At 44.0% G+C, this 12,817-nt stretch overlaps 1 protein-coding gene across 1 annotated transcript in view; it reads right to left on the bottom strand.

The window, feature by feature from the left end:
* The window catches only part of PDGFRB (platelet derived growth factor receptor beta), a 79,691-nt gene extending 67,828 nt beyond the window's left edge, over positions 1 to 11,863 (bottom strand). The window contains exon 1 of the mRNA XM_081180740.1: positions 11,139 to 11,863. The gene's annotated coding sequence lies outside the window, so the exon portion shown is untranslated. The remainder of the gene's footprint in view (positions 1 to 11,138) is intronic.
* Between the last annotated feature and the right edge of the window lie 954 nt (positions 11,864 to 12,817).

The following is a 12,817-nucleotide window of genomic DNA, read 5'->3' as shown; positions in this document are numbered from 1 at the left end:
CTAGTAAGCAGGGCACTGTTTCTGCCATGGCTTTTGCAGTTGACTGGGAGACCTTGCTTGATCCTTGTCTCTTTCTTCTATCAGTCCTCCTCGGTACTGATCTCCTAGAAAGGTGTAGTAGTGCCTTGTGGGGTGGGTGAGAATGCCTTGCTCCTCTGCCTTCACAACAGAGCTGCATTGTTGCAACTTAACTGAGAGGAGACGCAAGGCACGGGGAGCTCAGCATGGAGCATGGTGGTGAAGCCAGTCTGGACACCAAGCTCCCTATGCCTCACCCCTTCTCCTTTCAGTAAGCAACAGCAATGTGAATGGGAATGCAGGAGAGCAATACAACCCTCTTCACACGCCCCACTAGCCACCACAGGGAAAAGGATATTATTCACCATGCATGCAGCTCACAGACCATCTCATCTGCCTTGCTTACTGAAACAATTCAACAAGTGCCCCTTTTCTTATGTGGCACAGAAAATGCAAATGCTACTGAAATGACTGGCTTGTTAGCCGCCCCATCCTCAGCAAAGCTCAGCCCTCTGTAGCAGCAGGAGGAGGCCTGGTACACAGAGAACATTCTGTTAGTTCCATGAGCCTCTCCATCTCTCAGGGATACGAAAGCCACAAGAAGGAAAAGGGGGAAACAAGCCAAGATATACTCATTCCAGGCCTGGCATACCATCAGCCACAGCCACACACAGAAATTCCAGCTTTTTTGCACAATGCCAAGCAGCAAACTTGCTGCTAGTTTTTGCAGGACGCTTCAGTCAGACAGATGGGATATAGTTACTGGATGTTAGCTGTGCCTCCCCACCCACCCCAATTCAGATATAAAAGCTGTTTTCAGGGTCAGCCCAATATACTTTGCTGCCTGAGGAAATGGACAAGATGGGGAAGAGCTCAGACCACATAAGCACACATGGCTCCGACCTTCAACAGTCAGTGGGTTCAGGTGGATGGCTGAAGGGGCTTCACCACTGCCTCCCCCCACCACCCAGCATCTAACACCTGAGGTGGCCACTTCACTCTACCTAACAGGGATTGGCCCTGGAAGTTTGGGTAGTGATTTTGAGTGGAAAACTAGCCGTCCAAGGAAGGGTTAATCAGCCCCACCACCTTCTATTTTTCCATTTAAACTCAGTCTTTTAAGGTTTTGTTGGTTGGTTAGTTGTTTTAGAGCCAGGGGAAAGATTCCCATGCCTTCATGTCGCATCTAGTTTGGACCTGAGCCATGTGTTGTGTGTGTGAGAGAGGGGGGGGGAAGGGGGAGAGAGGAAGAGTGTGCATTTCACACATACTCACAATTCCCTTATAGTAATGATGCCATTGTGAAGGCAGCTTGGGATTTACTAAAATGCACCCAAACATTGTTCAAATCAATGCAAACGAAAGAAAGAGAGGGGATCGTTCAAACTGATACAGAAAGGAAATCCCAGGTGTGAATGCTTGGATGCTAATTCAAACAGGGCTGCCACTGTTTCATGGCGTGCTCTGCATTGATATGAATACCTATTCTTCCAGGGAGAAAATGCACCAGGGGTGTCATGGGAAAAACCTACAGTGAAACAGCAGAAGGCAACATGACACCAACTTCCAGCAGATTCTAGCCAAAAAGGAATGAAAACAGACAGAAATAGAAAATGGTGTGAAACATGAAGTTAGCAAAATAATTAGCAAATGGTCCATCAGACAGTACGTCCTTTAAACTGGGGAAATACTCTTTTTTTCTGTGCTAATAGGCATAGTTACTGAATCAGGTCACAGTCATTCTGTCATCTAGCATGGAACTAGAAGCTTGGTGTGTTGTGCTTTAGTGTCTTATAGTCTTTTTCTTAACTGTCTCAGTATGGAAATAATAATAAGGAAAAAAGCTAGACCACTGTGATTTGCATTCTTCTTCAGCTGGTAGCACAGACATCATAGCCCTGCAATATATCTTATTTTTGACCTCCTAATCTGACATCCTTGGAGTAAACAAGCAAGCAAGCAAGCAAACAAACAAACAAATCTAACTCTCAGTGCTTACCAAATCTCAAGTCTCCTTTCTTTCTCAACACTAAAAAAGTGCATCTTTACCAACTACCTCTAGTATATACTTACAGTCAGAGAGCAGTATGTCTCTGAATACCAGCTACAGGGGAGTGCAAGTGGAGCGAGTGCTCTTGTGCTCAAGTTGCACTCATAAATTGTGGTCTTGTTTGTTTATTAGGTATATTTATAAGCCCACTTTGCATCATCATCATAGTACATCAGCATACAACAATAAAAACAGAACAACTAGAAACAGGTGAAACTGTTCTTAAAAAGCATCCAGCTACTTCATGCGAATAAACATCCTTGTGGGGAAGCCTGTAAAAATAATGCACTTTTTAGCACCTGACAAACTGTTATCAATATTATTGGAGTTGCAATGGGCTGTGTGTTGCGCAGGGCAGGTACTGCTGTGTTAAAGGCCCTAGTCTAAACTGCCATGGAATGTACCTCTGGCCTCATGCAGCACTTCAAGAAAGACCTGCACATGTAACTGCATTGAACAGGCAGGTATACAGTGGTGCCTCGCAAGACGAAAAGAATCCATTCTGTGATTCTCTTCGTCTAGCGGTTTTTTCGTCTTGCGAAGCAAGCCCATTGACAGATTAGTGGATTAGCGCTATTAGCGGCTTTTAGCATCTTATCAGCTTATCGGATCAGCTGATAAGCGGCTTAGCGGCTTAGAAAAAGGGGGGGAAGAAAAAAAAACCCGCAGGAACTCGCAAGACATTTTCGTCTTGCGAAGCAAGCCCATAGGAGATTCATTTTGCGAAGCACCTCCAAAACGGAAAACTCTTTCGTCTAGCGAGTTTTCCGTCTTGCGAGGCATTTGTCTTGCAGGGCACCACTGTATCATGGTACCTCAGCTATCTTGGCCCAAAGTTCTTTAGGGCTTTATGTACACGAACAATAAAATATTAAGCTCAGACCAATCTTAGGCTTGGAGCAATAGCATTTTAGCAGTTCCCTCAGCAATGATGTTATGTGCTGATACATAACAAGGCAATCCTGGCCACAAGCCATGTTGCTGCATTTTGCACTAGCTACTGCTTCTGGACCAAGCAGCCCAACATAGTGCTTCCAGAATACATACCTATTCCTTCAGAGGGAATGCAACCCCATCCAGAACAGGTAACTGACCTTTGCCCTGGAAAGTAGAACCACTGGTTGCAGGACCTCTGTCATATCAGATTTCAGTTTCAGTTTCAGCCCACATCCAGGCCTGCACTGCATGCAGACACTGGCCCAGTCCTGATTCAGATATCACAGTGAAACAGAACTGGGTCTCATAATGATGACACAAATCTCCTAGTACACAATCCCAACTATTAAACAGCATGGGAGTTTCCCATAGGCATTTGGTGTGCTATTGTGGGGACAGAATACTGGGCTAGATTGGGCTTTGGTCTGATCTGGCGGGGCTCTTCTCATGTACTTGTACTTTGAGCATTTGAATCAAGATCTGATTTTTGGATCTATGAGTACTGAAGAGTTAATGCCCTGATTTCCCCATCTTGAAAGAATTCTTCTCTTAGCTGCAACTATGTATTGGAAAATTCCCAAGTTTGGAAGGGGGAAATCTGCAGTACTTTAAGAAAGAGGGACAGCACACACACACACACACACACACAGAGAGAGAGAGAGAGAGAGAGAGAGAGAATGCACAAGCCTCAGACAAGCAGGTATTCTATTTTACAGCTTGTTGGAGGCAAAAATAAATGAATAAATCAGTACTCTGGAACTGAGGTGGCATCCAGCTTGCAAAGGGAGAATATGCCTTCAGAGAAAGAGGCTCAAGATGGTTTAGTTTCTCCTGGTCCTGATTCAGAGCAAACCACAAAGCAAACATACTTTCAGTATAAATAAGACAGTGTGTCTCGCCAGTTAAAGCAATTCAAACATGAATGTAGCAATTTAATTGGTGCCAATTACTGTTTCTCGGTAGCATTAAGAATTTAGTCACAGCTCCTTAAAATACTGCAAACACCAAGAAAAAGAAGGTAGTGCTCAGAAAAGTGGCCCTGTACCAATGACTAGCCCTGTTGAGCTTGCAGTCTATCTGCTGGCCATAGTTTTCTGCTAAACAAGCAGATGCAAGAAAGGCTTATCCAAGCATGGAAGCCAGGTTATGGTGAGGTATTGAAAAAAAATCAGCAATTAGTACCTATTCCATCCCACTGGGAACTTCTAGGATTATCTTCCAGAATTATTTTTCTCCTAGGGACAGAAATGCCCTGGTTTCCCCTGGGTGATAGCCTCAAACTCAGGTCTTCTCTTTTGCAGCAGGTGCCATACATGGCTAAGCAAGCTAAGACATTGATCCAACAAGGGAGGTGGCACCAGGATGGAAGGTGAAGCTGGCACTGATGCCAGGGGCGAAGTAAGCAGCATACATGGGGATGGAGTGGAGTGCAGGAGGGAAGCTGTACTGCTCAGAGAAGATTTGTGTTGTGTGGGGGGCACACAAAGGGAAGGGTTTCTTTGCACAAGGAGAAATCCTTGCATTGATGAGACAAATTACTTGGATGCTGCCCTATGGAATCTTGTGATCTTATTGTCCCATTACTTGCAAGATCATCCTCCATACATGTTCCTCAAGTATAATAATATTCAAATATGGAAAAATAGCACACATTCCTTCATTCATTGCTCCTTTGTCACTACCATTTCCCAGTCCAATGGATGTTTCAGTTTGGTTTTCTCCTTTACCATCTCAGACCTTGCAAAAATATTATGCGTTCTTGGAAAGAATAAAAAAGGCCGTCCATAAAAATCTGTATTTGGCCAAACTGTGCAAACTAAACATGTTTCGTGAAATGCACAACTTTTACTTTAGCTTTCAAGTGCAAATAAATATAACTTTAAAACAATATTATAAATAAGTGTGTGTGTGTGTGGCTCTTGAGGATGAATTAGAACAGTGGGGCAACCCAGCCACATGGGTGGGGTATTATTATTATTATTATTATTATTATTATTATTATTATTATTATTATTAAATTGAAAACCTGCTTGTTAACATCACAGTGTGAGATACAGATAATAAAATGTATTTTAGAATTATGGCCCTGTGCTATTTTGAAATGTATTATGAATTTGCCATTTTTCTTTGGATGGTTTGCAAGAGCACTGATCCTATGACTAGGCAGCTTCTGTGGCATTTTATTATTAGATTTTTTATGAATGCAAACTTTCACTACAAACACTGAGCAAGTAGGACAGTTCTTTATTGGAGCAAATGATGTAAACAATGCTGACAGAAAACTTTTTTGAGTCATCCTGATCTCTTATCCTAGTCCAGGAAATTTGAGGAGAGTAGAAGATAACTGCATTGTTAGGATGATGTTTGCTATCTATTCTGCTTTTTTTTCTCTAATGAAAAGATCAGTTCTTGAAAAGGTTCTTCCTTTGTTTGTAATGAAACTATTGTTTCCCTTGCTCTATTTCCCCCCCCCAAAAAAAAACATGTCATGGGGCCACAGTGAGAGCAATTTATCTATATAGCTAGTTGTTTCATGTTCATTTCATTTCACAAAATTGAAACACTGCTTGATTGTAATAAAAAAAAAACCTCTAAGCAGTTTACAACAAATAAAAATAAAACATATTTGAAAGAAAGATGGTTGTTTATTCATTCCAACCTAGCAGTTCGAAAGCACATCAAAGTGCAAGTAGATAAATAGGTACCGCTCCGGCGGGAAGGTAAACGGCGTTTCCGTGTGCTGTTCTGGTTTGCCAGAAGCGGCTTAGTCATGCTGGCCACATGACCTGGAAGCTGTACGCTGGCTCCCTCGGCCAATAAAGCGAGATGAGTGCCGCAACCCCAGAGTCGGTCACAACTGGACCAAATGGTCAGGGGTCCCTTTACCTTTACCTATTCATTCCAAACATTTGAATGCTGTGTTTCCAAAGTGGCTTCCACCCCTCCCCCCAAAAAACAAGCATAAAATAGTGCCCAATTAAAAAAATGAACAAACAAGACTATATGTCCATGAAAATGATATGTATTGCAACCCCACCCCCACCCCCCACCCCAAAAGGCCCGTGAGAAGGCACTACACACTTCTGGACAGAGTTTTCCCCCATTACCTTCAAGCAACTGATACAGAGGCTTTACTTCTAGTTGTGACAGTAGTTCACATGGAGTAGGGACACAAATCAAGGCCTGATTAGAAGATTGACATTGAAATGGAGCTTTATATCCCAGGAGCATTACTACCAGAGACCCCTGAACACCTTTCAGCACTATTGCATCTTGAACAGACATGTGTAAACAATGGATGGGATTCAAGTCCCCATGCCCACCCATAAGCATTTCAAATTATGCAGAAGAGCTTTTGCAATGTTCTCTTCTAGCTACCAGCTACTTGCACTATACCAGATGTCTGGGTGGTGGTAGACTTTTAGAAATGGCTCTTTGGATTGCTTAGTGTCAGCAGAGAGGTTAGCAATGTGAGGAAGAGGAGAATAAGAGAAGAGGCCTATGATTTATGAGTTCTACTAAGATAAGTCTATCAATTGCAACAATTGCTACACTGATATATATATTTGGAGACTATGCCCTGTTTATCCATCAGTTCAAAAAGGTTCTCTAGAGCTGTTTCAGCATCTCAGGAAACAATGCACAGCTCATGATGTTCCTATCAAAAATATTCTGTTTGGGATTTCTCTCTCTTTAAATGGAATTAAACTCCCAGCAGCATTTTAACTCCAACCTCTGCCTCACTTTTTTGAGTTGGAATAAGTTAACCCAAAATAATTCCAAAGTTTTAACAAAGCCTTCTTCCATTAAAATCAATGAGAACATTCTGAGAAACTGTAACAGGAATAAAGGACACAAACCGCAATTCCCAGGTCACAGAGTCACAGCTCGCCCTGGATGTTTTGTGAAAGGGGGGGGGGTTAGTGGGAACCACATGTCCTTTTACACCAGAGTCAAAGGAAATGGAAGAAGTCAATGGTACTACAGTGTACAATCTATTCATTTGGGAAACAACTCTTGGAAACAAATAATTTTCTTCTTGTTGTGAAGAAAACATATTTGCATGGAGAAAAGTAATGTGTAAACTGTCCTATCACTCAGCAACTGTGGCACATCCTGCTGTCAGCATGGCAGAAAACTGTATTGCCACAGGTAATGTTTCTGGCCATATCTATTATCATGAGTTTTCCTATTACAGCTTGGGCATTTGGGTCAAGATGGTTCACATATAGAAGAAAAGCATTGTGTGAATACTAATAAACAGCCCCACACCACACACAAATCCACATCCTAAAATTTTGCGCTAATTAATCTGGAATAACTCATGTGCTGGAAGAGTAGGGTGAAACACCCTTTTATTTTTTAAAAAAGCCATTAAGTGTGAATATCTATTCCAATTTTCACTGCATTGTGCTGTCATTGCTGGTATTATTATTGTGATTGACAGCCATTGTCACAGATGGCACTATTATGGTATTTCTTGGTTGTGATATAGTCAGAAAAAAGTAGGATACACGTTTTACGAACTAATGAATTATTGATGCAAGAACAAAATGGTACTGAATGTGCTGATACTATCATACAACAGCATATAGTGGTGGGCAGTTTTTCATTTGAAATGTGGCAAGCAGTTTTGAAGTATTATTTTTAAAAGAAACCTTTTTTAAAAAAGAAAGAAAGATGCCATTTCTGAAGAGAGTGATAAACATGCTGAAACATTAATACTAGAGGCTGTTTCAGTACTTTGATCACTCAGGTCATCATCCAGAGATGTTGCTATGCATGAAGATCTGCCCTTTGAACAGATGTATAGCACTGTCTGTGATGGTTGTCCTTAAGTGTAAAATGGGAAACAGATGCTACAATCAGTTTTTCTCTCCATCCTCAAAACTTGTGATAATCACTGTCAGTTGATAGTGCTGATCATCTGTATATAGATTGATTGGGTTCTGATACAGCAAAGGTTTTGTGTATGCAAATATGTGTTAGTTGTGCATTTTTTGTCCATGCTACATACCTTTCACACAAGAAGTCCAATTTAAAATGCATCCACATACATACCATTCATGGGCATACACATGAATTTTTCCAGGAGGGGCAAATTAAATACTCCAAATGAATAAATAAATGTATACAAGTAGTATCAGAGAATGGGTTAACCATTTCTCGTAGCTCAGTCGACTGAGCAGCAATGAGTCCTGGGTAAGCTTGGCCTCTGAGAAACTAATATTCCAGGTCTGCTTCTCTGTTGTTTCTCAATAGATAGACAAGAGGTTCATCAATGAATAGATCTGGCGCTCTTCATCTCCTCCAGCACTCTCCATTTAGGATCCCCAGTAGCTAGTATTCAGAGACGTGACTCTCTATGCATGTAAATATATAATATGGGTAGTTGGCAAAACATATGCTGGGTCCTTAGCATGAGTAGTATTAACATACTTGCATGATATTTTGTCAAGGGCACAGCACTGCTGGATGGGAATAGCCCAATCCAAGTGGATAGCTCAGTTGGTTAGAGTGTGGTGCTGATAACAGCAAGGTTGTAGGTTTGATCCCCACATGAGACAGCTGCATATCTTTACATCACAGGGAGTTGGACTAGATGGTCCTTACTGTCCCTTCCAAAATTATTTTTTAAGTAGAGAACCTCACCATATTGTTATGATTGTAACATTACTGTATAATGAAATGACAGTGTAGGCACTCAAGAAAGTCACAACAGAAACTCTGCTTCCAGTAAGGATCACAATGAACGCGCTTATCAAACAGTGATAAGCATATGTGGTAACAATAGTTGCAAATCGTCGGTCAATTTACCGGTGCTCAGTAAAAACATAGCTTTTGGATTGTTGACTGTGAAAACAGTAAAAATGATCACGCTAAGCAGAAGCAAGTTGTCTACAGTATCTACATCAGTGTTGGGTTGTAGAGATGCGCAATTGCGAATTATTAGAACTCTAGTCCAAACCTTCTTTTGAGTAACAATAATATAAGAAGTATATGGCATTTTTCTAGTGGCTGCAGCAGAAATAAATAAGAAGGGGGACTCGCAAAAGGGCATAGGAAGCTGCCTTATACAGCAAGTCAGGCTATTGGTCCATCTAGCTCAGTTTCGACAACGCTCACTGGCCCTTTGGAAAGCAGGGTTTGGGGTCAGGAGTCCAGCACTATCTAAAGATATCAGGAACTGATCCTGACGCCTTTCACATTTAAAACGTGTGCTGTACCACCGAGCTACAGCCTATCCCCTAAAACTTAAAGTAGTTTAGTTCCTGGCACAGAGATGCAAGGTATGACAGCAACAGGTGATGTCTCTTACTGCACAGTATATCTGTTTTACACCTTAATAAGCACCAGTGTGTGAGTTCATTTAGTGGAATTTTAGTCCCATGTATAAGAACTGTCTGGAAGGAACCATAGATAGAGTCATGGTTCCTCTGAAAATAGAGAAGGAAGGAAGGAAAGCTTAAGAAGCAAGTAACATGGAATACTTTTCTGCCTAGAGACCATGGCGAGATACTTCCAGAGTGCACAAGAATGGGTTTTATTCATTTTGCACCAACATATATGCCTATATATAAGTTTATTAGATTTTGTAGGCATAGAAAATCATATTGGCATAAGTGAGAGGCTTTTAGAAGTATTTTAGCTGTTGCTAGAACAGAAAACAAGACAGACACAAAGCGTGATAGAACATTTTGTGGTTACGAAGGAGGTGCCAATCAGTTTCAGGTAGACTTGTGGTTATGAAAAGTCACCAAAAGCAGGATATAGTGAAGGAAACCTATCCATTTATTTATTAAATTTGTTTCCCACCCTTCCTCCCAAAGGAGCTCTTCTACTGATTGAAACAACCTATTGTTATTTGGGGAGGGGAATGTTATTGACCAATGGCTTTGCCAGCTTTTAGCATAAAGGTAATAGTAACATTTGGTGCAGCATTGGAACATCCAGGCAAACTCTCTGCCAATGCAGGTAACATCAAGCGCAGCAGAGTCCCTCCTTTCTACTTTGCTTAAGATCTTTTAAAGTGCTTGGTGCTTTTGCTCTTGTGTGAAAGGGTGTGTAAGAAATTTGTTTGTTATCTTTCCAGCTAGTAAACAAAGTGTCCAAATCAGCACTTAACCACGTTTTGATTGTGCACTACTAGTCCAACTGACATCTGCTGACCCTCCCACCTACAGGTTTTGGGGAGTTCCTGCCAATGGTGAGCTGCAGCCCCTCTGCAACTCTTCAATGATAAACAGTTCTAACCCCAGACATGGGTTAGAATCTAATCTTTCAACAGACAAACAGCCTCTTCTGATGCAAGACAGATGTTCCTTGTGAATGTTAGAGTGGCAGTCATGGGGAAAGATTCTCCTTCTCTGTCCAATCAATCCATCATCCACCCCAGGAATCTAAGCTCCAAGAAGTTTTGAGCATCAGAAAGTTATTTTCAGGCATCAGGATCACAGGCATTCTCTTTCTGCTGATTAAAGAAAAAAGACAGACCCAATAATAGCACTTTGTGCATCCCATAGCTTAGAACTAACTTAGATCCTTTGCACAGATAGATAGATGGGCAACACACAGCACAGCGAGGGAGATGCAGGAGCACTGCTGCCTCTCCTTACCAGACCTTGCAAGAAGCAACAGGCTTCCTCCTCCCCACCCGGCTCTACTCTGGAGCCTGCAGGATGCTGAGAACAGTTCGTCCATAGAGGGGCATCCCAGGAGTTTGGGGTGGGAAGGAGGAGGCTAGGCAAGGAGACAGCCCCATTTCAATCCCCGGAACCGTCTTCCTTGTGACGGCTGGGCTGAGGGGTTCAGCTCCTTTCCGGCCCTCTTGCAAGAGGCAGCCCCCCTGAAGCAGCAAAGGGGGCGGTGGGGAGGTCCTGCACCGCATCCCCTCTGCCCGGCGCCTTGGGAAAGCAGCGGAGAAAGAAAGCGGAAGATGCAGGCGAAGGATCCAGGCGTCTGCAAAGGAAACTGGCTGGGTTTGGCCTTTTGGAAACTTGTCATGGGGAAAAGGAACAAGGCTGCGGGCTCTCCACATCTGGATTTGTTAAAGGAGAGTTTCCATTCGCAGACTGGAAAAGCGAAAAGGAGGCGAGCTGCTGGGAGCGAAGGAGAGAGACCGCTTAGCGCTTACCTTACTTCGCAGAGGGGGCAGGACGGCTTTCGCCAGATCGCGCCCAGAACTTGCGGGGACTTTCACCTCTCTCTTTTATCCTTCTCCTGAAGTTCCCCCCGTTGCTTTGAGTACGCGACCCCAGCTTCCTTCGGCTGAGCTGCGCAGCCCTTTGCAGAGCCTGAGGGGAGGGAGAGTCGTCTGCAGCCCGGAGAGGCGGGACTGGGCGATGGTGGGGGTGGGGTGTCCCCGCTGTCCAGCGCGCCGGCTGCCTTGCTGGTGCCTCTAGCGCATTTTATTACCCGCCAGAGCATTCGCCAGCATCCAAGGCTCCGCGGCTTTCTCGCAGCTCCGGAGCCTTTTTTCTCTTTTCCTTCAGAAAAAAGATGCCACGAATGGTGTGCGCGCGTGTTTGAACTTCTACTTGGCTCAAACTTTTGGGTCCACTCTCGCAAAGAAAGATGTAGGGCAGGGGAATAAGGCTGAGTCTTCTTTCTTGTTGGGAAAGACAGAGGGAAGACGCAAAGAAGCTTCAACAAACACCTCCGTCGGCCCCAAGGTGGGGTACGAGGAGACAGACACCAGCAGAACTTCAGTCGCCGAATTTGGGCGGGAGAGGGCGAGGGGAGCCTCTGGGAAAGCTCCAGGCGCCAAGCAAAATAAAAACAAGAGGAGCCAAAAGCGTGCGCGTTTTAATTCATGACTGGACTTTCTACGAATTAGACCGTGAAACTTCCCTCACACGCTGCTGTTTGTGTGTGCGTGTGAACGCGCCTCCTTTCGATTCTGGCCTCTCTCTCCCCTCTCCGCCCCTCCCGCCTTTTCCCTCCTCTCTCTGCTCTCCCCTTTCTCAGGATATGAGGGGATGTTTAGAAAATCCGCTGCCCACGCCAGCCGCTGACTCATGTTTTTATTAAAGAAGAGAGAGGCCTGTGCCTTAAAATTGCCTCCACGTCTTAAAATCCCTGCGCGCGCCAGTCCTCCCTTGGCCCCCCTACCCCGCGCTCGCTGGCACCTAGCCTTCCCGGGAAGGGCCGTGCGGGGTGGGGGCTTCTGACGGGGGCGACCAGCTCCTTATCGCCGAGATAACGTTTTGCTACAGGGCGGCTTTGTTTGCTGGGCGGAGCCGCTGTTTACAAGCTCCTTTGAAAGGCTTTTCTTTTTTCCTTTTTCTGCCGAACAATAGAGCTTGTGGAATGGTTCACAGGCCCGAGTGGGACTCATGTGCCTCAGCATCGTCTGCTTCCGATTGATAGCGGGCCAAGAGGAGGCCGCTTAGCCATCCATCTTCAGGCCCCTCCGCAAATTAGCATACTGTGCGGTTCTCTTTTCTGATGGAGGCCTGGAAGCAAGAGAATTCGGCATCTGAGGTGAAGAAGGGGTAACTGAAGAGCTACACCAGGAACAAGGGAGGGGAATAAAGATCTACAATATCGGGGTCTGCTGCCCCTGTAGATACTGTGCCACCTGAGGCAGTCGCCTCATGTTGCCTCATGGGTGGGCCAGCGTTGCCTGGAAGAGAAACGAAGCACATTCATTGCTGGATATTGAGGATGTGCATTATTCCCCTACCTGAAGAATGTGCAAGATTTATCAATATGCACACACCACTGTGATTTTTGCTTGCTTTCTTCTTCTTTGGCAATCACTCGTAGCCGAGTAAGATTGTTTTCCATAAACACAGTTTAAACAGTGAGTCC

This window comes from Podarcis bocagei, assembly GCF_964188305.1.
Source record: "Podarcis bocagei genome assembly, chromosome: 2".
Classification (NCBI taxonomy): Eukaryota; Metazoa; Chordata; class Lepidosauria; order Squamata; family Lacertidae; genus Podarcis; species Podarcis bocagei.
Note: the sequence above shows the minus strand (reverse complement) of the source record. Positions and strands in the feature narration are given on the sequence as shown.